General features: G+C 35.5%; 1 protein-coding gene across 1 annotated transcript in view; it reads right to left on the bottom strand.

The window, feature by feature from the left end:
* Window positions 1-23,888, bottom strand: part of LOC136029085 (uncharacterized) — a 71,894-nt gene that overhangs the window by 24,193 nt on the left and 23,813 nt on the right. The gene's annotated exons all lie outside the window — the stretch shown is intronic.

Consider the following 23,888-nt stretch of genomic DNA (forward strand, 5'->3'; position numbering starts at 1 on the left):
AACAAAATTGCGGTGGATCAGTAACGAAACACGAAAGGATCCTTGAGGGATTCCCTCATGACCTTCATCCCCAAGACAGGTTAAGAAAAACATGGACAGACTTCGACAACGTCAAGATGGTCCAGTTATCACGCGATGCACTAGATAGAGGGATGAACAGAGCGCTTACGCATGACTTGGACATAGTTGTGGACAAATAAGTTAGTTCTAAATATTTTGAAACATTTTGGGCTCAATAAGCTATTTTTTTTCTTACTGACACAAAATGGATCAGATATAGCACGTTATGTAGTATGCCAACAGAATCATCGGTAATTGAGCCTAATCAAGTGCAAACACAAGTTCTTTTGTTTTCCATCGGTCCATTTTAGCCCCCCCTAGCATGAATTTCAGTTTGAAATAAGCCAAACACTTTTCAATCACTTTAGTCTAAATGTCTCCTGGGCAGTATTCTACTGCTTGCTTCGGCCACAGCTATGTTAGGCTGCGTTTTCTAGGTATGTTTTCCAGAACTTTTTTGGTCAAAAACAATGCATTAGGAGTAACCATTTAAAATCTATTGATTCCCCCCAGTCCCTGTTGTATTTTTAATATTTTGTACACTGACTGAAACTAGAGATCCATGAAGGTTCAAAGCCATGAGCATTAGTAAGAAGAGTTTCAAAACACAATTTCTAACTGTTTCTAATTAAATACTATTGTGCAGCAGAAAAACTGCAATGATAATTTGTATGTCAAGGGATAGAGCTTCGCAGTGGTTGTTTTTTGTTCAATAAGATTGTTCGTAATAAGATAATTTCGTGGTTCGTTTTTCGTGGAAAGAAAACAATCTAGACAAGCCAAGACTCCCTGGAGATTATTGTCAGCCATAATCCAGATTCCATATGAGTCAAACAAATAGCCAAATGTCCAATCTCTGGTGGTTTTACTTTCTACAGCGAATAAAACAAGGTGAAATTAAGTTGTTCTGGAAAAGAGATTAAAACAAATGTCTTTCGTTCTGTTGATTGAAGCTGCTCCTATGGTACTATTTACATATGCCAGAAAATACACTATGTATGTCTTATATAATATCAAAGAATTACATCCTCCGATTGAATGCTCAAACTCTTATTTAGACTGAGTGCTCTAAGTAACTCTCTTAAATAGGAGAGTCGGTAGGAGTCAACTAAACTCCACAACTTCATCACCGCATATGTTTAGAATTTTAACAACCGAGTTGAAGTCTTATGCTTCTAGAAACGGTCAAGTTTCTCAGAGTATCTCAGAGTTAGGACTGGAACAACCACTTACTTCCCTTTTCAGCTTTCCTTCTACTAAACTCTTTTTCTTAATTTTTTTTCTACCCAAGCAAAAGAATACCGAAGTCAGAATCACTGGGGTATGGTCAAGTTTGAACACACTAGGGCACAGTAGTCTCAACTTCAGCAGAGCACGGAATAAGATGATTCATCTTGGGGATGAGATCTTACCTAAGACCCAAGTTCCTCTAGAACCGTTGGTGGTGCACAGGGTGTCCATAAAGCTTATTCACTCGCCATGAAGCGGTGACACAGCAATGATGTCCTCAAATTCAGGTAAGATCCCTAAATGGGGATGCAAAGGGGTTTATAATGTGAAAAGATGTGGCCTTAGGCACCATATTTGCATAATATCGTTTCAAATTTTGTCATGAATGAAAGAGGGGGACAAATCCCCTCACCCCTCTCTCTAAAGCTGTGCTTGTATTTATTTTACATTTCCGTGGAATCCAGTCAACAAAGATCTTTCAAAAGAGCTAATTATTTAGATTTATTTAACTTAGCTTTGTGCGTTCAGAAGTATCTCTTCTTTATACCCAATCTTTACATAAGCGCAAATATAACATAAAAATAGCGTCAAGCTTTACTAAATATTTTTTAGGGTCGTTTACTCAGTTATCAAATGGTTCAAACTAAAAAAAAAAAACAACAACAAAAAATAGAACATACCTGGAAAGGCAACTCTGTGCATTCCTTTGGCAGATAGTAGATGTCCTCCAAGTTCATTGTTTCAAGATAACCGACATCCACCAAAGAACATAGGACGCCTGATTCATCTACTTTTTCCACCTTAAAAAAAGAAGAAGTTAGTTTGATATCTAAGGGATGATAAAAAAAACAGGAATTAATCTCCAACAGCGACATTTTCTGTCATATTCCTTATCATATTTTTATCGTTGTTTTTTGTATACAGTTTGTACTAGTAATTTAAACATGATGAATTTCCAAATCTCTGGTGAAGATATAACCCCAGTTACCGGTCAAAGAGGGGTGTATCAAATACCTTGTGTCTGCGGCAGTTATTATGTTTGTAGAACCCACAAAACCTGAGAAAAAAAATGTCTGAAACAGAATACGGATGATATAATAAGGCTTTAAATTCTAACAGTTCTTTTGATTCTTCTCTAAGCGGCCATATTTTAAAAACCTATCCTTACAATACTTCTCGAAAACATCTCCCTCACTAGAAATGATTTGAGTGTTAAATAGGTTGTTCAGGAGCCAATAGAAATAAAACCAGGCTAAATAATAATAATTATTTAAATAGAATATAGAATAGAATAGTTAGAAGCAACAAGTTATTTCTAACTCCTATGAAGCTCTAATAGGAAGCACGAAAAGAGAAACATTTGTCAATCTAAGAAATGATCAATGGTTTTTTACTGTACCCAAAAAGATAGAAGGAACCCTATCACTTTACAACAATACAGAGAAAATCGACCCCAGTTATCGAACTGAACTACTCTTAAATGACTTTGGAACGATCACTTTAAACGAGGTTGCCGACAAGCAACCAAAGAGACAACTGTACAAAACACCTTTAATCAGAACAAGAACAAATATCATAAGCCCATAAGTAATAAACTTTCAAGGAATAAGCCGGTCATTCACAATCCCAAATACAATGAGGGATCAAAATCTGGCCAGAAATCGAGAAAATCATAGGTACAATGCAATTGATGAAGATAAAGGAGACATTATATTTACAAATACCATTCTTCATTAATCAGGACCAAAGATTAAAATATGTGGAAAGGAAGTATGGATTATTTTCACAAAATTCATGGTACAATATTAAAATTACTATATTTGTGGTATTTCTTATTTCACTAACAATAAAAACACTGCTAAAATTGAACTATGAAATACTCTTGAAACCGCAAAGAACGAAATCAAAACTTGAGACAATTGACACGCAATAAATGCATCAATTAAACCACAAAGCTCTCGATGATATATAACCCATAAAAGCGGGGATGATATAGCAATATAAGAAAATTCAGAGGTCGTCTCTTATATATACAAATATCCAGTCCCTATAGTAAATAAATATTACTAATGTATGTAAGTTGAGAGGCTAAGACACAGTAAACTGTGTTTCTTTTCAAGACAATAATACATAAGAAACACAAAAAATTTCGTAAGAAATATTATACATAAAAACCAAGTAGTTAGCTATTTTATACAGATTGTTCTTGTATTCACCGCTACAATAGTGTAATTAGTGAAGTAATCATGTTTAAAATACTGCTTATTACTGATTATGTACTATTAACAATTTTGTTATAATGATTTTACCTATTTTTTGTACTATTTTACTTATTAAGAAGGTAATTCTGACAAGAAATTTTCATTACAGGAACATTTCAAGAAATTTTAATTACAGGCATACTATGGCACCGACCAACCATCTATTATGGTCAAAAATTAAGAAACGAGTAACATCCGTTGTCATGATTGATCAAACACCGAAGAATGCCCGAATAACCAGCAACTGATATTTCCCACCCCGTAAATATCAACGAAGACAAAAACAACTCAAACATCCCAGTCGCCAACTATGATTATTCTAGGATCACCTTTAATCCCATTCCAATACGAGGACAACAAGACTAAGCCGACCGAAAAAGAAGCTGTATACAGCTGAGAATATACGCAAACTGATATCAAACTAATATCGAGTAAAAAGCGGTATATTGAAGAAACAAAACACCTACCACACATAATGTTGAACTCCAAAAAGAACCGTGAAAATATCAACGGATTGCCTGCAACTGGAAATATATAGAAACCCAAAATTGATAACCTCATCAACAACCATGAAGCTCCAATGCTACAACTTATGAATCGTCATCCCATGTAAGGTTTGATAACTATCTGAATCAAAAAACCTTTGAAAAAAAATTGGAAGAAGCTCTATAGACAATTTAACGAATGTCTAAATTCATTTCGAACTTTAACATACTAGTGAAGTCCTTAAACATTAAAAGTAATACGAGGTGAAGAACTAAAAACTTATATTAGTTTCAACGAACAATTAATAGCCAAGTCAAATAGTGAAATGGGCAGACATGAAAAATTATGGCATAGACATGGAAGAAAGAGACATAACCAATTTAGTGATAAATCATAAATATAATGTGCCTGTAGTGATTCATAACTAACTTAATGAATAATTATGATAAATGTGCCAGCAATGATTTGCAGAAAATTATAAAACTGATAAGTGTTTTGAATTGTGATGTAAAGTTAACCTAACTGTTATGCTATAATATTTATGAATACCTTGAATCAATTGGACAGATAGTTGAATTAAAATCAATTTTAATAAAAATAAGTACAACTCATTGAAACTAGTCGTATAATTGAAAAAAACTGAAAATGGGTATTCCCCAAAAAACAAAAACATGGAGTTTTTGGCAATATTAAATTTGGGTATTGCTAGTGCTTATAAGCATTACCTATTGCTTACTGGCATACCTGTTAGAGAATGACGACAAAGCGATGAAAATAATGATTGCCGTCAGTTTCACTATATACATCCTTCTCCGTGTTTATATCCCTGACGAGGATGCGATCAAAGGATATATGGACCAGCTCTGAGGGCGTTTAGACTGGTTATTCTGACGTTTATTGGAAGTTTTGTAATTTTGCCAAATAAAAATGAAATCTTTATAAAAAAAAAGACGTGGTACCCACCAGGCGTGCCCTTAGATTGCAGGGACAAGGTAGCCAACCCTCAACACTTCCCTTACTTTTCTCGTAAGGAAACCACCAGTAAAATGGGTGATAATCGCTCTGGAATAATGGCGAGCGGAGAACTGGTTTATTTACCAGTTCTGAACTTTTTACAGTTTAGCCGAAATAATGGCGATGATCTTATTATTCGGCATGCCTTACAATTCTTCGATGCAGCTGCTGTCGTGGCCGCAAAGTCTGCTTTTTGGAACGGAGTATTGCCTGGAGAAATTTGCCCAAGATTTGCAGGAAATAAGGCTACACAGAGTCATTTACGTGATATTCTTGAGCTGCCGGCGAAATGTGATTTTGAAGATTTAACCGTACCTACATATGTTATCTTGACAGCTAATGAAGTTCCTTCGGTTCCTGACCTGATGTTTTCACATCTATCTTCGAAGCTCACGCGAATTGAAAAAGTCCTTAATGCTGTTGCGTCTGGTACGGAAGTTTTTCTTATTTTTAGTCCTGTTTTTAGCAGCTGAGCCTTTGACAATAGATCTGTAAACTCAATCTTGACAACTGTAGAGGTACCAAGACGACTAGCCGATGCTATGCCTGGCTAACTGCAGAATTGGTCAACATCAAAGTCAAGAGGAATTCCTTTAGCAATTCCAAGTATTTTTTTGTGACAATCTTAGTCGCACAAGATGGTACCGTATTTTTAATCGAAAGCAAAAGTCATTCACTGCAGATATGTCTATATGAACAATCATTTGGTCTTTTTTTGCTTTTACACTACTAACACATTCATAACCAGTAACTTTATCCAACATTTCTTTTCTTTTGATTGGATTGTCAAGTGAAGCAGGGATCTTGGAAACCACAATAGTCGCCAGGATATTTGGTTCAATAAGTTGAGGAAGGGGCGGACCTAACCTAACCTGATAACCGTTTTCCGCCCCTTCCTCAACTTATTGAACCAAATATCCTGGCGACTATTGTGGTTTCCAAGATCCCTGCTTCACTTGACAATCCAATCAAAAGAAAAGAAATGTTGGATTAAGTTACTGGTTATGAATGTGTTAGTAGTGTAAAAGCAAAAAAAGACAAACTGATTGTTCATATAGACATATCTGTAGTGAATGACTTTTGCTTTCGATTAAAAATACGGTATCATCTTGTGCGACTAAGATTGTCACAAAAAAATACTTGGAATTGTTAAAGGAATTCCTCTTGACTTTGATGTTGACCAATTCTGCAGTGAGCCAGACATAGCATCGGCTAGTCGTCTTGGTACCTCTACAGTTGTCATTTTTGAGTTTACAGATCTATTGTCAAAGGCTTGGCTGCTAAAAACAGGACTGAAAATCGGCTATGAACTTATTCGAGTTTCTAAGTTTCTGAACCCACCTAAATGCTGTCACGAGTGTAGATTCCCCAGCCATATCCAGTCCATCTGTTCCAGTTCTAATCCAAAGTATGCAATCTGCTCAGAGCCTCATGTCTCTACGAAAGTCTCCCTGTAAACTCCCTGCGAACTAGGCGAATTGTGGTGGTCCACATATGTCGTTTAGCCTAATATGTCAAGTCCTTAAAAAGTGATTTCTGCTGCCAAGTGTTGGCTCGCTCGATATCCCTACATTCTTTTAATATTATTGGCACTAAGTATAAAGCCTCTGTGATCGACGAGTTCATATTTGATTACGATATAGTCTGCTTACAAGAACACCTACTCTCTTCCAACAGGTCCAGTTTCCAAAAACGAAGTAGATCACATCAGTTATTTCTTATAAATGCCCGCACAACTTTTGGCAGGCCCTCTGGAGAGCTTGAATGTTTTTTGAAGCGGAGTTTAAGTGGTCTAAATCCCACATGCTTATGCTCGAACGATAATTTTATTGCCATCCAGTTAGGCAATACTGTTATAATTAACACTTATTTGTCACATAATGAACGTGGAATTGATTCTATGACACAGTTCGCTAAAGCTTGCTCCTCTTTATGCTCAGCTGTGAAGCAATTCGCTTATTCCAAACTTAAATATCTGATTGTTGATGACTTGAACTGCAATATTTTAGATAACTCGGCCAGAACTGACTGCTTGTTAGATTTAGTTCCTGATTATAAAATTTTGCCAAAGGATCATTCCTGTACTTGCATTCATCATTCAGGAAGTCTATCAAATATTGACCATGTAATCTGTTCGCCAAGTCTCAGTATTTTTGAAGTGCATGTCCTTACGGATGAACAAGACATTGATCATATACTGATGTCATTTAAGTTTTCCCTATCTGATGTTCCTGTATATTAATCTATTCCTAAGCCCTCGCGGTGTTTCGACAAGTATAATTGGAATCGTGGAAATATTGCCCTTTACAGTGTGACGCTTGCGAAACTACTTAGTTCTATTCGTATTCCTTTTCATTTGTTCCAGACGAAGGTGCCTGTGAAAAATGTGGTTGCCGATATTAACCTGTACTATTCTCAAATTATCTCGTGTTTGAAAAACGCTGAGTCTTGTGCTGTTCCTTGTGAACGAGCTAGGTTGGGGACTCGTCAACCTGAGTGGAATAATGATTCATAGTTGAAGTCGATAAAGAACCGTGCAAAGTTATGGTTGCGTATATGGTCAGAATGCGGAAGGCCTGCTTCTGGTATTGTTTTCAGTATTAGAAATTGCACTAAATCTACTTATAAGAAATGCTTTCGTGCAGTCCGATTTCAGGGTCTTGATTTTCCATCAAATCCAAGTGATTGGAAGAATGTTTGAAATTTTAGTAAAATTATTACTGATGATCCTGGCAATTATATTTCTAAGTCAGCTTGGGAATCGCATTATACTGCTATTTTTACCCGGATAAATTATTCAGTTCATTCACTTATTTCAGCTATTTTGAAACGTATGCTACCGTCTACTCTATCTCAGAAGGATATATTACTGATATCCACTGATTCAATTTACCTGGCTATTAAAAGGCTTAAGTCTAACTCAGTTGACACCGATAGAATATCAGTGAATCATTTAAAACCTGATTGCCCCCCTTTAATATTGCATTTAAAACTACTTTTTCAAATGTGTTTGTGTTGTTCTGTCGTGCCGGACAGTTTCTTGTGTGGCACAGTTACTTCTATTTTAAAAAGGGGGAAAGATCCATTTTCATGTTCATCTTATCGTCCTATAACTGTTTCTTGTACCTTAAGCAATGTCCTTGAGTATTTACTTTTTCCTTCTATAACAGATAATATAAATTTTGGAGCTAACCAGTTTGGTTTTCAGCGTGGTCTGGGATGTCAGCATGCCCATAAAGTTCTTTCTACTCTGCTTTCTGATACTTTCGGGAAGGGCTATGATCATTATTTTTGTCCTTTAGATCTATCTAAGGCTTTGGATTCTGTTGTTCACTCCCAAGCCCTGTTTTCTTTGCTTAAATGTGGAGTGAATGTTTCTATTGTTTCTTTATTAAAATTTTGGTATGGTCATTCTTTTCTTCATGTTAAATGTTCTCCTTCTGATCCTTCTATGTTCAAAATATCCATAAGATAAGGTGTGAGACAAGGAGGAGTTTTATCTCCATCAATTTTCAAAATTTGTATTGCTGATATTTTAAATAGCCTTCCAACAACTTACCTTTTAGGTAGTTCAAATGTCTCATATCTTGCTTATGCAGACAATATTCTTCTCATTAGTAGAACTAAATCTGGGCTTTCGCATTCTGTTCGCTCTATCTCTACTGCTTTATCGAATGTAGGTCTAACGCTTAACCCTGATAAATGTGAATTCCATCATTTTGGTCCTTCTCCTAACCAATCTTCTAGACTTAATTGTTCTGAATTTAGCGTTCTTTGCGTGACTTCTTTAAGGTGGTTGGGCATTCCCCTTACTAACAATTTAGTCTCTTTTCGTAATAAAATTGTTTCTGATGCTAAGATTAAGCTTCAAGAGGGTTATTCTAAAATTATTGCAAACAGGGGGAAATACAATCGCAAAGCCCTTTCACATTTTATTCTTGCTTTTGTGATCACTCGGTTTTATATCTTTCTAGATTGTATCCTGTTTTAAAAAGAAAAGATTTAAAGACTCTCAAGTCATCTTATTTTCGTTTCCTCCGTTTTTTGCTGTATCTTCCTCTCTTGTACAAGAACAATGATATAGTAACTAATTTTGGGGCTCCAGATTTATTAAATAAACTTAAAGTGCTACACCAGAAACTATCCGAATCGATACATTTTACTATTAACCCTTTTCATGATCTTCTAAAATGTTTTCTACAGTAATTTAATGTGTTATCAGAATTTTTTTTCTTTTTTTTTCTGTGTGTATTTTTATACTCCGCTGTTTCAAGTGGGTGACAAATAAATTATCATTATTATTATTATTATAGTTTACAGCTTTATTTTGTTCAAGTGTATCATTCTAATTTAAGGTGTAGGAATATAAACATAATGATATTGAATTATCTCATTAACATTACCTTAATTATCATAGTTCGAGGTGTAAGAATAAAAATAATAAACACAAAAAAACATAAATAAAGATTTAAATTAATAACCATTCTGTGGTGAAGGAAATATACGAATGAAGTTTAAAACATAATAAGCAATATTAAATTTTTTAAATATGAATGTTTAAACTATTATATAAACGGGAGATTGTTCTGAATGATGAGGACATATTTTACGACGGGAAGGGGGATATGTGTCATAAAACAGTGTGAATTCCCCTATAATCTATGGGTTGGAACATTTGAACTTTGCAATCCGATGTCTAAATAGTGAAAATTTAGCTAAAACTTTTCAAAAACTAATCAGACAAAAAGCATGATAAAAACAAGAGCTAAGAGCTCATAAGGCACTTGTGATAAGGTCGGAACAGCCAAGAGCCAAGAGGTCATATGGCATGAGCTCTAGCGATATTGTAAGAATCAACAGATTGATTTAAAAGGAAAATCAGAGTCTTAATGCCGGTCAGGATTTGAAATAAGGGCTCTGAGACACGAGGTCCTTCTAAATATCAAAATTGTTAAGGTGCAATAACCCTCTCGTAAGTTAAAAATACATAATTTTTTTAATTTTTTCTCTCCCTTCACCCCCCCCCCCCAGATGGTCGAATCGGGAAAAACAACTTTATCAACTCAATTTGAGAAGGTCCCTGAATCGCCTACCAGTTAACATCGTCCTAGCATATCCAGAAGCACCGATCTCACCAAAGCACTGGACCACCCCCCTAACTCCCACAGAGGGGGTATCCAGTCTGGTTACGTCAATGACGTATCTACGACATTTGCTTATTCTACCCACCAAGTTTTATCCTGATCTCTTTACTGTAAGCGTTTTCCAAGATTTCCGGTTTCCCTTTCCAACTCCCCCCAAAGTCACCAGATATGGCCGGGATTTAAACTAAGACCTCTGAGACATGAGTTTCTTCTAAATATCAAACTTTATTAAGATCTGGTCACCCGTTCTTAAGTTAAAAGTTCCGCAATTTTCTGATTTTGTCAAATTAACACCCCCCCCCCACAACTCCCCCAAAGAGAGCAGATTCAGTCCGATTATGTCAATCACGTATCTAGGACTTGAGCTTTTTCTTTCCACCAATATCTACTCTTAGTGCTTTCAAAGATTTCCCGTTTCCCCCTCCAACTCTCCCAATATCATCGAATCCGGTCGGGATTCAAAATAAGAGCTCTGAGACGCGAGGTCCTTCTAAGATCCAGTAAGCCGTTCTTAAGTTCAAAATAATTAAATTTTTCTAATTTTTGCAGATTAAATCCCCCCCGCCCAACTCCCCCAAAGAGATCAGATCCACTCCAATTATGTCAATCACGTATGTAAAACTTGAGATTGTTCTTCCCATCAATTTTCATCACAATCTTTCCATTTTAAACGTTAACCAAGATTTCTGGTTTCCAAGATTTCTGTATCCCCCATCCAGCCCCCTATGTCTTCAAATCCGATTCGAATTGAAAATGGAGCTTTTGAGACAAAAGATCTTTCTATTTATCAAGTTTCATTAAGATCCGATCACCCACTCGTAAGATAAAGATACCTTAATTTTCACGTTTTCCAAGATTTTCGGTTTCCCCCTCCAGCTCCCCCCCCCCCTATGTCATCGGATCTTGTTGGCATTTAAAATAAGATATCTAAAGCACCATATCCTTCTAAATATCAGATTTCATTAAGATCTGATCACCTGTTCGAAATTTGAAAATACCATTTTTTTTTAATTTTTCCGTATTACTAACCCTCCCCCAACTCCCCCAAAAAGAGTGGATCCGGTCTGGTTATGTCAGTCACGTATCATGGACTTGTGCTTATTCTTTCCACAAAGTTTCATCTTGATCTTTCTACTTTAAGCACTTTCCAAGATTTCAGCCCCCCTCTCCCTATTTCCCCCAAAGAGACTGGATCTGGCCAAGTTTTAAAATAATTGATCTGAGTTACGAAGTCCTTCTGAATATTAAATTTCATTAAGATCCGATCAATCATTCGCAAGTTAAAAATACCTCATTATTTCAAATTTTTCAGAGTTAACGCCCCCCCCCCCCCCAAACTCTCCCAAAAAGAGCAGATCCGTTCTGGTTATGTCAATCACGTATCTAGGACATATCATTATTTTCCCCACCAAGTTTCATCCCGATCTATCCACTCTAAGCGTTTCCCAAGATTTTAGGTCCCCCCCAAGTCCCCCCAATGTCCATGGATCCGGTCGAAATTCAAAATAAGAGCTCTGAAACATATTATCAATATAAATATCAAATTTCTTTAAGATCAGATCACCTATTTGTAAGTTAAAAATACTTATTTTTTTCTGACTTTTCCGAATTAACCGTCCCCCACTACCCACCCCCCCCTCCTTAGATTGTTGAATGGGAAAAATTACTATTTTTAATTTAATCTGGTCTTTTCCCATATACGCCTGCCAAGTTTCATCGTCCTAACATATCTGGAAGTGCCTAAACTAGCAAAACCAGGACAGACAGACAGAGAGACCGACAGAATTTGCGATCGCCATACGTCACTTGGTGAATGCCAAGTGCGATAAAATAGCCTTTGACTACTTCGTAACTCCAGCAAAGTTCATTACCGACTTCAAAAGCAAATGTTAATTATATACTTAATAAAGGTTCCATAAATTTGAGTATACGTCACATAAGTCTTATACTATCTTTTACTATTTCGTGAATCCAGCTAAGTTCATAACAGACTTCACAAGCACATGTTAATTAAATGCTGAATATATGTTTCATAACAAAATTGCAAAGGCACGAGATCCAGGTTTACAGGGAGGTCAAACATCCCATAACTAGTGAATATATACAAAACATACAATATAAACAGACAATATAAATTTGTACCTAAGCCTGAGTTTATCCATATTTCAGTATTCAATTTGTTGTAGTACACCTACCAGACAATTTTTATGTAAGTACTGAAATAAATTATTATTTTTTATTTTATCATCTTAGTTTATCAATCCCGATGTGAGTCATAATTCCCGTTGTCTTTAGAAAGGCTGTATACGGAATCTATGCGATAAAGTAGGACCCATCCATCCCTAAGATGATTATATTACTGAGAACACTGGGCATTATCAAGAGCGTCCCTCTGTCTTAATCTCTCACTTGTTTAACACCTGTAGGATCTTAGTCTTTCACTCGTTTAACTCCCATAACGTTATTTTAAGTTGAACCTTTCATATTGTTATATCATCAAAAAAACCTGTGATATTATTAACAATAAACCCCCCCCCCCCCCGTAACAGTAGTGTATCAAGCTCGTCCTTCTTTCAAAACATGATTACCCCAACTTCTTCATGGCTAGCATAAGCAAAAAAATGGTCAAACTAATAAGTATTAATACTAATAATATAAATAGTAGTTAAACTTAGTAAAGCTTAACTTAATAAGTGAAAGCAGTTATACTGTAATAATATGAGTAAAGAAAAAACTACTGTTTCAAAATGATTGTCAAACGTAGACACAAAAATTGAAGAACTGTGTTTTCCCTTATCAAACACAACCTCTATGATACTTTTACTACCTAATAAATTTATGAACATGTTTTTATCACAACCTACTTTATTTTACTTTTATTTATAGCCATAATTTCTGCTTGAGTAAACCAGCATCAATCCAAGAAGATTCTAACCAGATAGAAGAGAGCATCTTTGTCATGTGGAAATTCGAAGTAGGAATAATCAACCCATGAGATTGAAAACGTTGAACCTTTGGCCTTTTTAGATTCAGCAAAAAAAGGTCAATCCATATTTTTTAATCATAACCTGTGTTATTTATTTTATTTGTTAGTGGTAACTAGTATTCATTTAAATAGATTGCCATTTTTGAAAACTTTTTATTGATTGTTTTTATAAAATGACGGTGCATTGCTTTACCAGTTGTAAATATGAAAATGTTTATAAGCCTTTTATATGTTGTTCTACTTTTGGCTTTACTTCAGAATGGAAATTCGGCCCATCCAAGCTTGTGAATTATTTTTTAAAAAATTTTATCGTAACGTTTGCATTTGCTTAAATCTTTTTTTAAATCAAAGAAGAAATTTTAAATATTTGTCAATTTTAGCTGCTAGCAGTTATATTATTGTGCTCCAACTGATCGACTATCTATATAAGAACAAACACGCAATCAACTATTAAAATCGTCACTTATGTAACAAACTTAGCTTATACCTCCTTTAAATTCCGCTTCTTAAAATTATCCTTTAAATTTATATTAGCCAAATGAATTAACATTAATTGAACATATAATTTTCCTGACTGAAAGACAAGGAACGAATTCACATAAACGATTACTCTAGTAACTGCAAATTCCCAAGGACTATTATACTTGTTGTTTTTTACTTTAGTTTTAATGGGCGAATTTTGAGATTTCTATTCGTTAGAGAGAGGGGTCTTGAAATCAAAAAGCGTCAGTTAACTCAAGGATAAACGGCGAATTCACCCTTTACAAATATTAGGATTTATCTCAAGAACAGTGTGTGCTAAATTGACCTCAGTTCCTAAGTAAGAAAAATTTTCTAAGCAAAAATTCTAATTAAGAAATATTTGATAAATTCCCATCACCCCAAAACTGGTAGCCCCTCCCAAGTCTCTAGTATAAATCCAAAAGAAGAAACTTTAGAGGGAAAATAGCACAGAACGATGCTAACAACTGCAAATAATACGGTAAAATAGAAATAGATAATTGCCAGTCAATCACATTTAATTCAGTTTCAGCCTTCAAATCGAGTTTCCAAAAAAACCTCATCCTCCTGTTTATATCCAAGAGACCAAATATTCCCCAACCGTTATCCAAGAAATAATACAAATTTGTTTTCAAGATTAATGTCTACTACCTTGTATCCTACTTCGTCATCAGCCACTGATATCACATTCGCTGTCGCTGAGTCTCTTCTTCTCTCATAAATAATATCAAACTGCCATTTCGAACTTTTATAGATAATGTTCTTTTTTTTGAAGTTGCGCTTCTGTTATATTACGGTGAGAATTCTGCGCCTGAAAAGGTACATAATTTATGTGAAAAAAAATGAAAACATTTTGCTACCGTGCTTGAATCACAACACCGTACTTTGGTATGATGATCAGCAAATCAGAATTTTTTCTTTTTTTAACAAATGAAACACAAATCCGGGACACTGAGCCGCACATGCCAAGGGCTAGCATGTACGCAGGGGATGCCCAATTTGTTTTTTAATTGCATATAATTTTTTATACTTCTCACAAAGTAAGGAATTTGAAGGATTTGTGCCACAAACGTGCCTAGATAGGGGCATTCAACCCCACTACCCCCTCACCACAAAAAAAAACGTAGTTTTCCTTGTTTGACTATAGACCACTAAGATTGTTTCGCAACGAAAGACTCGAAACAAAACTTGAAAAAAATCTAACCAAGAACTCAAACAAAATTTCTAAGTACTAAAAACGAAATAAAAATAGGCAAAATTAAGCATAGTGTATCCAGTTGCTTTAAAAATGTAGAGTACAGAAAGTAAGCAAGATGACATTGTTCAGTGCTTTATATAGATAGTATTGAGAAGATTATCCGGGCAGATAAATAAATAGTAGCCTAATTAGTGACAAAATAAAAATTTCTAGAAACTCTAGAAACTGGGACTAGAAAATGGTGCTAGTGTCGAATAATATCACTACTTCCATCTAGCGTTTGAAAGATCTTGCCGCAATTGTTTTGTTTCTTTAACTTAGCAAATTTGTTAGTTTCAGAAACTGAGATTCATTGCTTATCACTATGCTTATATTCCTTTATAGCTATATCATAAGAACTGAAAAAACATCAAATACCAGACCAAATAGGGGTTACTTTCTCTCAACAATGGCAAAAAATTCAACTGTCGAATTAAACCAAAATATCATCGAGACTTTCTCAATTTAGAATTACGCAAGTATCAAAACTTATAACATAGAAAAGAAATTAAAGTGAAAAAAAAACAAGTATACAGTTAGATTAGCCATCAGATGCATTTTCCAAATTTGATAATCACCACTGTCACAGTTATATACTACTCACACCCTCCTAAAAGACCGACACACAGTCCCTAAGTATATGTCAAATGAATTTGCTGATATGTCTTGCCGAAAACAAATATCCGACAGAGACTTTTGAGTTACTACTTTTTGTGGATTCTGTTCAACTACTAGAACTCACTGCGGCACCAAGCTGCCAAACACCAACATAGCTAGGCACACTTTTCCGTTCCAACATATCTAGAGCTACCCTCTTTACACCCTTCCAAGAATTTCTAATTCCCCTTAAATCCTCCCTTATGAACTTACCCGCCTAATTTGGGGACAACTTGCATTCTGTTTGGCCCTGGATAGTTGGATGAAAAGTAGAATATTTGATTGTCAGCCTTTTTTCATTCGTAGCACGTTTCCTAGCCATGTCAACTTTTCTCTCATTCTAGCACATTAAAGCAGTATAGAATCCAATTTTTCTTACAACTTATGGTTCGAAACACGATTAGTCCGGTGGGCTCACTTAAAGGAGTATTTATCTTTAAATGAGTTCCATCAGTTGTGGTCAGGGATGCACCCCCTCCCTTTTCTAGGAAAACTCCTAATAATTATCAAGGTATGAAATGTTTTAAGAATTTCTAGTTTCCCTCCTTTTCTAAACTTTCCCATCCAAAATAAATAAGGTAGGTAAAGAAAAAGATAAAGAATACGCCATTAGACTTTAGTCCATACTGGCGAAGCTCCTATCCGTTTCTTGGCCCTTTAACCAGGAAGTCTAACGGGAGGTTGGGGGCAAACCATACTGTTTTCACACACCCTTACTGTTTACCTTCCGCAGATTTCTTCCGATACCCATTTACAGCTGGGTTGACTCTGGCTGAGCTTATAGAGTGGCGCCACTGACCCCCATTCCAAACTAAATAATCGTGTCCGTTCAAAATAAATACGATAAAATAAATAAGATAAATGGCACTTCTCCCAGCCTGTCAGTTTTGCTCATAAAATAGTTTGTTTTTTTTATATTAAAAAAAAATTAAAAAAAGGTTAATTTCCCAAGTTTTTAATTAATATTAAAAAAAGAAAAGTAACAATAATAAAAAGAGGCCCCAATTACCTATCAATCCTTCGTATGACCCATTCCTTGTCCAATTGGGGACTGCCTGCCCTTGACTGGGTCCAATGAATGGATGGAAATAAAAGCATGATCTTTTGATAGAGGTTTGGATGGTAGGATGACGAACTTCAGAAGCTATAAATAGAATACAAATATTGTAGAATAATAGTAACTGCGTAATGGTAATAGTAATTGATTACTATAAAATGCTAATCAAACTACTTTAGTTTGAGGGTCAAGCACCGGGAGTGCCCCTCATCCTCCGATAACCTTGAAGTCCCCCATTCCATATTCTGTGCATGATTCTACATGGGATAGACTGTGTCTTCCATGTTAAACTACATAACAAGATGCTTCAAGGCTAAAAAACATGCTTTTAAACTGAAAGTATGGAGTAGGATAAAAACCTAAAACGAACATAAGCTATTCTGTATATGAACGAAATTACCCCTTCCTCAATACCCAGCTTTTTGCGCTAAAGTTTGACTTTTTGTTCCAACTATTTAAGAGCGACTCTTGTTTTATTAGAATAATAACCTTTTTTAAAGGTTCTAAAAAAATAGCTAGAAGAGCACATTGAGGGGGAGGCAACCCTCTTTATATACGTCATAATTGCATTCATCTGGCAGGTCTATTCTGGCCTACTCATATCTCTTAAAATTGGTAATAGTTGAGTTGGATCACCATGTCTCCTGTAAACACAATATCGTAGGGTTTTTGTCTCTCAATATCTCTTGAATTTACCTGATTTTGACTTATTCGAGCTGTTGCAGTTGAATTGACAAAATTTCATTTTGCTGTTTTTGATGACGGTACTATCTTGGTTATTGTGACTAGTCCCTTGATCCGTTCCTGGTTGTTTGTAAAAATTCTTCTTCTATTTCAGATCCTGTTTCTTGAAAACCATTATTCCGAGAATTAATTTTTCTGCAGCTCTTTTAATTTCTTCAATCTTCAAATTTTCATTTACGTTGGGTTTTGGTACAATTTTAATTGTACATTTAAGGAGTTTTATTGCTTTCTGGATCTGTGTAGTTGCATTTATTTCCGGTCAAACCCCTTCTTGGATGTAAATTTTTCTGATGGATTGCTGTTTTCAACTGTTATTGGTCTTTCTTTTCCTGTTCTTACTATTTCAGCATATGTCATTTTTGCTTCTTCCCATGGAACTTGATTCTTAAATGCAATTTTGTTCATTACAAGGAGTTCATTATACTTTCAGCAACTTTTATCCCCACCAATGTGGTTCGTACAATGACAATTTCTGCATTTAATTTGATTTTGGGTACAGTTTTCGGTGGATTGGCCTCTGCTGGCACATTATCCACAGGTTTGTGAGCTATTACGGCCCACATCTTTTGTATGACTAAAAAATTTGCAGTTAGTACACCTTCTAGGTTTTGGTGTCAATAGCCTGTCAGAAAAACTTAGTGGTCCAATAGCATGAGTTTTTTTTCCGAATTTTAATAGCAGTTTTTTTTCTCAGAATTTTTTCTCTGCTAAAAAACATGGAAGAAATTATGCCATTCTATCTAGAAATTGTTTAGAATCATAAATGAAGATATTGGGCCAACCTTCAAATGGAGCTGTTTTGATTGAAAAGGAAAAGTGTTAAGATTATAATTCAAACTTCATAATATACAGAAACATTTTAGCCTAGTTAACATATTTGGAGGTACTTCCACTATACTCAACCTCAACAAGAACCGTTCATAGGTTCTTAGGCAACTCTGGCGGGTGCTCTGGGCGCCATGGCTTCGAGGGCACCGTGGCTGGGGAATTGCCCATTTCGATCCAATTTATCTCTTCGATTCTGCTCTTTTCTTTTACATTTGAGTTGGAAAGGTAGTGCTGTAAATATTTTACAGCACTCTTTACTCTAAGTTATTTAGTACTTTTAAAAAAGCTTCTTACTGTTCTAATTAAACGGACCTTGTGTTTCAGGGGTCGTTCTGAAAGAATTTGGACAAAATTAAAACTTTAGCATAAAGAGTGAGGTGTTGTGGAGGTACTACCCCCTTTATATACGTAATAATTTCTGTTCGTTTTAAATTTTAATGTTGCTCCTTTCTTTCAGTTGAAAAAACTTGCTTTCTTATTTAATTTCTGATGGTTTTTTAAATATTGCAAGGAAGTATGGCCCCACCTCTACGGAAAAATCTTCCCCACGGATATATCCTTTAGACAATTCAATCCTGGTGAAAATTTACCCTGAACAATTACCCTTAACATCTCTTTGCGTAAAACTGTGTCGATGCCAAAGAGAAAGCAAGACATAAGAAGAATTTCACATAGAAATTCTGGCAAATTCTCCCAGTTAAAAATTCACCTCCTGGAAACTTCCCTCCCTATGGAATATTCTCCTTGTGGAAAAATCCTCTGCAGAAAATTCGCCCCTGACCCGAAAATTGTGTGCTCACTTCCCAATAACAAATACTATGCGTAAACAATGGGCAAATCTTATAGCTTAGACCCTTACCCAGGGGTTGTGGGGGATCGTGTTATCTCTAAGGACATAGTTATTCTGCCTTTCAACTATGCTGAACAAAATGGCTATCTCAGAATTTCGTACTTATATGCTAGCCCAACAACGCTCAAGAAATGAAGTTAGATTAATCCTAATCAAATATTTTAAAATATGACGAAACTGTTATTCTTTAGTAACAAAATCATGGAAATTACAACAAAGAATTATGGAAAGGGGACCGGCCAGACCAGAACACATTATACTCAATACCTAACCCAACCAATATACCATCTCTATATATTAAATTTTAATAAAAAAAAACTTAAATGCAGTTTATTTCAATGAACCGAAGCTAATTTTTTCTTAATACAGTATGATGTATTACCATGGTAAAATTCTTGAGTGTTGCCGGGCTAACACGTAAGTACCCAAAAATGATCGGATGATTTTGAGATAAGGGGTGTGGGAGGGGGCCTAGTTGCCGTCTCATCTTTTTGGTCACTGAAAAATATCTCTACAACCTGTAATTTCTGGTTAAATGAGTCCTCTCTCGATGTTCTTGGGCCAGAGGGTCGACACGATCACCTCTGAAAAAAAAATCAAACAAAAACTAACAAATAAATACGTGTCCATTATCATTCGTCTGGCAGAAAGTACGAAAATCAACAGATGGGAGCTTGAAACCTCCACAGTAGGACTCTCTGATACTCAGAATATGTTGAGAAATATATAGGCTAATATGGGCTATATATTTTGACAAAGTTAAAAAAGTTAGGTTACGTTTGGAAGGGATGCGTAGGGTTAGGTTACGTAAAAATGGAACATCAGAAATGGAAGCGCTAAATATGTTGAATTAGGCTTGTGCATTCTTTCGATTGCTTTATTTGTTTTTAGTTTTGTATTAAACTGTCCAGTACTTTTGATTTTTATAAATTTATCTTAGAAACTAAAAGGGTCTTCAGAAGGTATTTAAAATTTTTCAAGATCAATTGTCAACTTTACTCAGGCTCCTACTTAAATTGTTGGACTATGCTATGTAGTGTTTTCAAGACTTTTTATGCTCGCATTGAATTTTTATATAAACAATTCTCATATAGGATATTAATAGGATAAATTAAAGACCTTGGAAGCAGAAAAATCAAGAATTCACAATTTTTCTTTAGTCAGTGTACTAGGCTATCGTACTAAAATCTTGATTATACCTCTTCCTTCCTCTTCCCCAAAATTTCCAGGCAAGATTTGCTCAAAATTCTTATATATTAACGGAATTGTTTTAAATTTATCAATTAATTAATTGTTTCTTTTTGACTGTTATTAGCTTATCATTAAAATTACTTAATTATTATTAGTTATTTTGATTTGATTATTTAATTGTATTTATTTATGGTAGTAACGCTTTATAGCAACCATACTCTAGTTCTTAATCTGCGTAAAACTGTAGGCTGTCTGCATTCGAAGATTTTTAGCTCAGTCTCAGTGAGATTAACGGTATGCGTGTAACTAAACCTCAAGCAACTGAACTCCGTGCAAGTTAACCTCTGTGCAACTAAACTCCATGAAACTGAACCACCATACTGCTCAATACTATTTAACTGAACCCCCATTTAACTGAAACTCCGTGCGTCTTAACCCCTGTGAAGCTGAACCCCCGTATAATTGAACCCCCTTGTAACTGAACCCCCGTGCAACTGAACCACTGTTCCACTGTACCCTCGTGGAACTGAACCTGCGTGTAACTGAACCCTCCTGCAACTGAACTGTAATCAGTTTTTCAACATTCTACAAATATGAGCCAATATTTTTGGGTAAACCACAAAGTAGAATCTTTATATGTTCAACCTTGTTCAAACGGTTTGTTTTTTAAAGTCATTTTATAAAACCCTGTCATTAAAGCCAGATTTCTTTCTCCTTTTTATGCTTTATGTATCCATCCTGTCATTGGCCAAAAATGCCCCTTCCCTTGAAAATACCCAGCTGGTATTTTCAGCTGGTGGGTTTTAAGTCACTTTTGACTTATAAAAAGGACTTGGACTCTCAATTTCTGATTGAATGAGAATCTTCTGAAGTTACTAAAACCATGAGACGGAGGTGCAGATGAGGAAGGTGTAATCCCCCTCCCATACGGAATGAGTTCTGCTCATTTTCGGGTTTAATGTCTCTTTATTCTCATAATAACAGCGTGGGCCAGAAATATTCTCAAAAATCAAGAGAGATTAAAGAGAGATGTTCAAAGATTTTTGTCCCTCACTAAAAAAATAACCCCCCAAACCAAATTCGTGGATACGAACCTGGGGATTTAGTATCGAACAAAGTATTCATAATGGCTTTGTGGGTGGATCTTTCCATTGAGGAGTTTTCCTTTGGGAAATGGAATTTTCCCTTTGATTTCCTGGCATTATTTAAAAACTATCAGAACTTAATACAAAATAACAAGTCTTTTCAACATAAGTTACGGAGCAACAATAAAACTTAAACAGTTATGACGTATGAAGCAATTATAAGCAATTATGACGTATATGAAGAGGGTTGCCTCCCCCTCAATGTGCTCTTCTAGCTATTTTTTTTAGAACCTTTAAAAAAGGTTATTATTCTAATAAAACAAGAGTCGCTCTTAAATAGTTGGAACAAAAAGTCAAACTTTAGCGCAAAAAGCTGGGTATTGAGGAAGGGGTAATTTCGTTCATATACAGAATAGCTTCTGTTCGTTTTAGGTTTTTATCCTACTCCATACTTTCAGTTTAAAAGCATGTTTTTTAGCTTTGAAGCATCTTGTTATGTAATTTAACATGGAAGACACAGTCTATCCCATGTAGAATCATGCACAGAATATGGAATGGGGGACGTCAAGGTTATCGGAGGATGAGGGGCACTCCCGGTGCTTGACCCTCAAACTAGCGTAGTTTGATTAGTATTTTATAGTAATCAATTACTATTACCATTACGCAGTTACTATTATTCTACAATATTTCAATTCTCTTTATAGCTTCCAAAGTTCGTCATCCTACCATCCAAACCTCTATCAAAAGATCATGCTTTTATTTCCATCCATTCATTGGACCCAATCAAGGGCAGGCTGTCCCCAATTGGACAAGGAATGGGTCATACGAAGGATTGATAGGTAATTGGAGCCTCTTTTTATTATTGTTACTTTTTCTTTTTTTAAGATTAATTAAAAACTTGGGAAATTAACCTTTTTTTAATTTTTTTTTTAATATTAAAAAACAAACTATTTTATGAGCAAAACTGACAGGCTGGGAGAAGTGCCATTTGGTCTTATTTATTTTATCGTATTTATCTTGAACGGACCCGATTATTTAGTTTGGAACGGGGGTCAGTGGCGCCACTCTGTAAGCTCAGCCAGAGTCAACCCAGCTGTAAATGGGTACCGGAAGAAATCTGCGGAAGGTAAACAGTAAGGGTGTGTGAAAACAGTATGGTTGGCCCCCAACCTCCCGTTGCACTTCCTGGTTAAAGGGCCAAGAAACGGATAGGAGCTTCGCCTGTAGCGACTAAAGTCTAATGGCGTATTCTTTATCTTTTTCTTTCCCTACCTTATTTATTTTGGATGGTCAAGTTTAGAAAAGGAGGGAAACTAGAAATTCTTAAAACATTTCATACCTTGATAATTATTAGGAGTTTTCCTAGAAAAGGGAGGGGGTGCATCCCTGACCACAACTGATGGAACTCATTTAAAGATAAATACTCCTTTAAGTGAGCCCACCGGACTAATCGTGTTTCGAACCATAAGTTGTAAGAAAAATTGGATTCTATACTGCTTTAATATGCTAGAATGAGAGAAAAGTCCACATGGCTAGGAAACGTGCTACGAATAAAAAAGGCTGACAATCAAATATTCTACTCTTCATCTACTCTTCATAAAATAAATACAAGCACAGCTGTAGAGAGAGGGGTGAGGGGATTTGTCCCCCTCTTTCATTCATGACATTATTTGAAACGATATTATGCAAATATGGTGCCTAAGGCCACATCTTGTCACATTATAAACCCCTTTGCATCCCCATTTAGGGATCTTACCTGAATTTGAGGACATCATTGCTGTGTCACCGCTTCATGGCGAGTGAATAAGCTTTATGGACACCCTGTGCACCACCAACGGTTCTAGAGGAACTTGGGTCTTAGGTAAGATCTCATCCCCAAGATGAATCATCTTATTCCGTGCTCTGCTTAAGTCGAGACTACTGTGCCCTAGTGTGTTCAAACTTGAGCATACCCCAGTGATTCTGACTTCGGTATTCTTTTGCTTGGGTAGAAAAAAAAATTAAGAGAAAGAGTTTAGTAGAAGGAAAGCTGAAAAGGGAAGTAAGTGGTTGTTCCAGTCCTAACTCTGAGATACTCTGAGAAACTTGATTTGTCCTATTTGAAGATAGTTAGAGATTATTGAAAATGTTAAAGAGGTATCAGAAGAATATCTTGAGAAGGTGATAAAACGTCATAAAGCTATATGAAATAATTTGGAAAAAGGGAAACAGTTTTTGTAAATTTGGAAATATATAGGATTCATTTTGCAGGAAGGAGCTATAGATAGCATTGGATAATTCTGAAATAATAAGGCCTTGGGTGCATATATTTTGGTAAATGAGTTTTAGAAATATAATGGATTTGAATTTAGGGATGAATTGCTAAAGATTGTGGATATGATTTTAGAAAAGGGGGATCCCTTTCTAAAAAAGATGTAAAGGCCGATTGCGAAAATTTTTAGAGGCATTAGTGTGATTTCTGTATAAAGCGAATTTCCTAGGGTGATGATACTTAGTAAAATAAGAGACGTTGTAGGTAAATCTTAAGAGAAGATTAATGTGATTTGAGGAAGAGGTG

The sequence above is a fragment of the Artemia franciscana genome, chromosome 1, assembly GCF_032884065.1.
Source record: "Artemia franciscana chromosome 1, ASM3288406v1, whole genome shotgun sequence".
NCBI lineage: Eukaryota > Metazoa > Arthropoda > Branchiopoda > Anostraca > Artemiidae > Artemia > Artemia franciscana.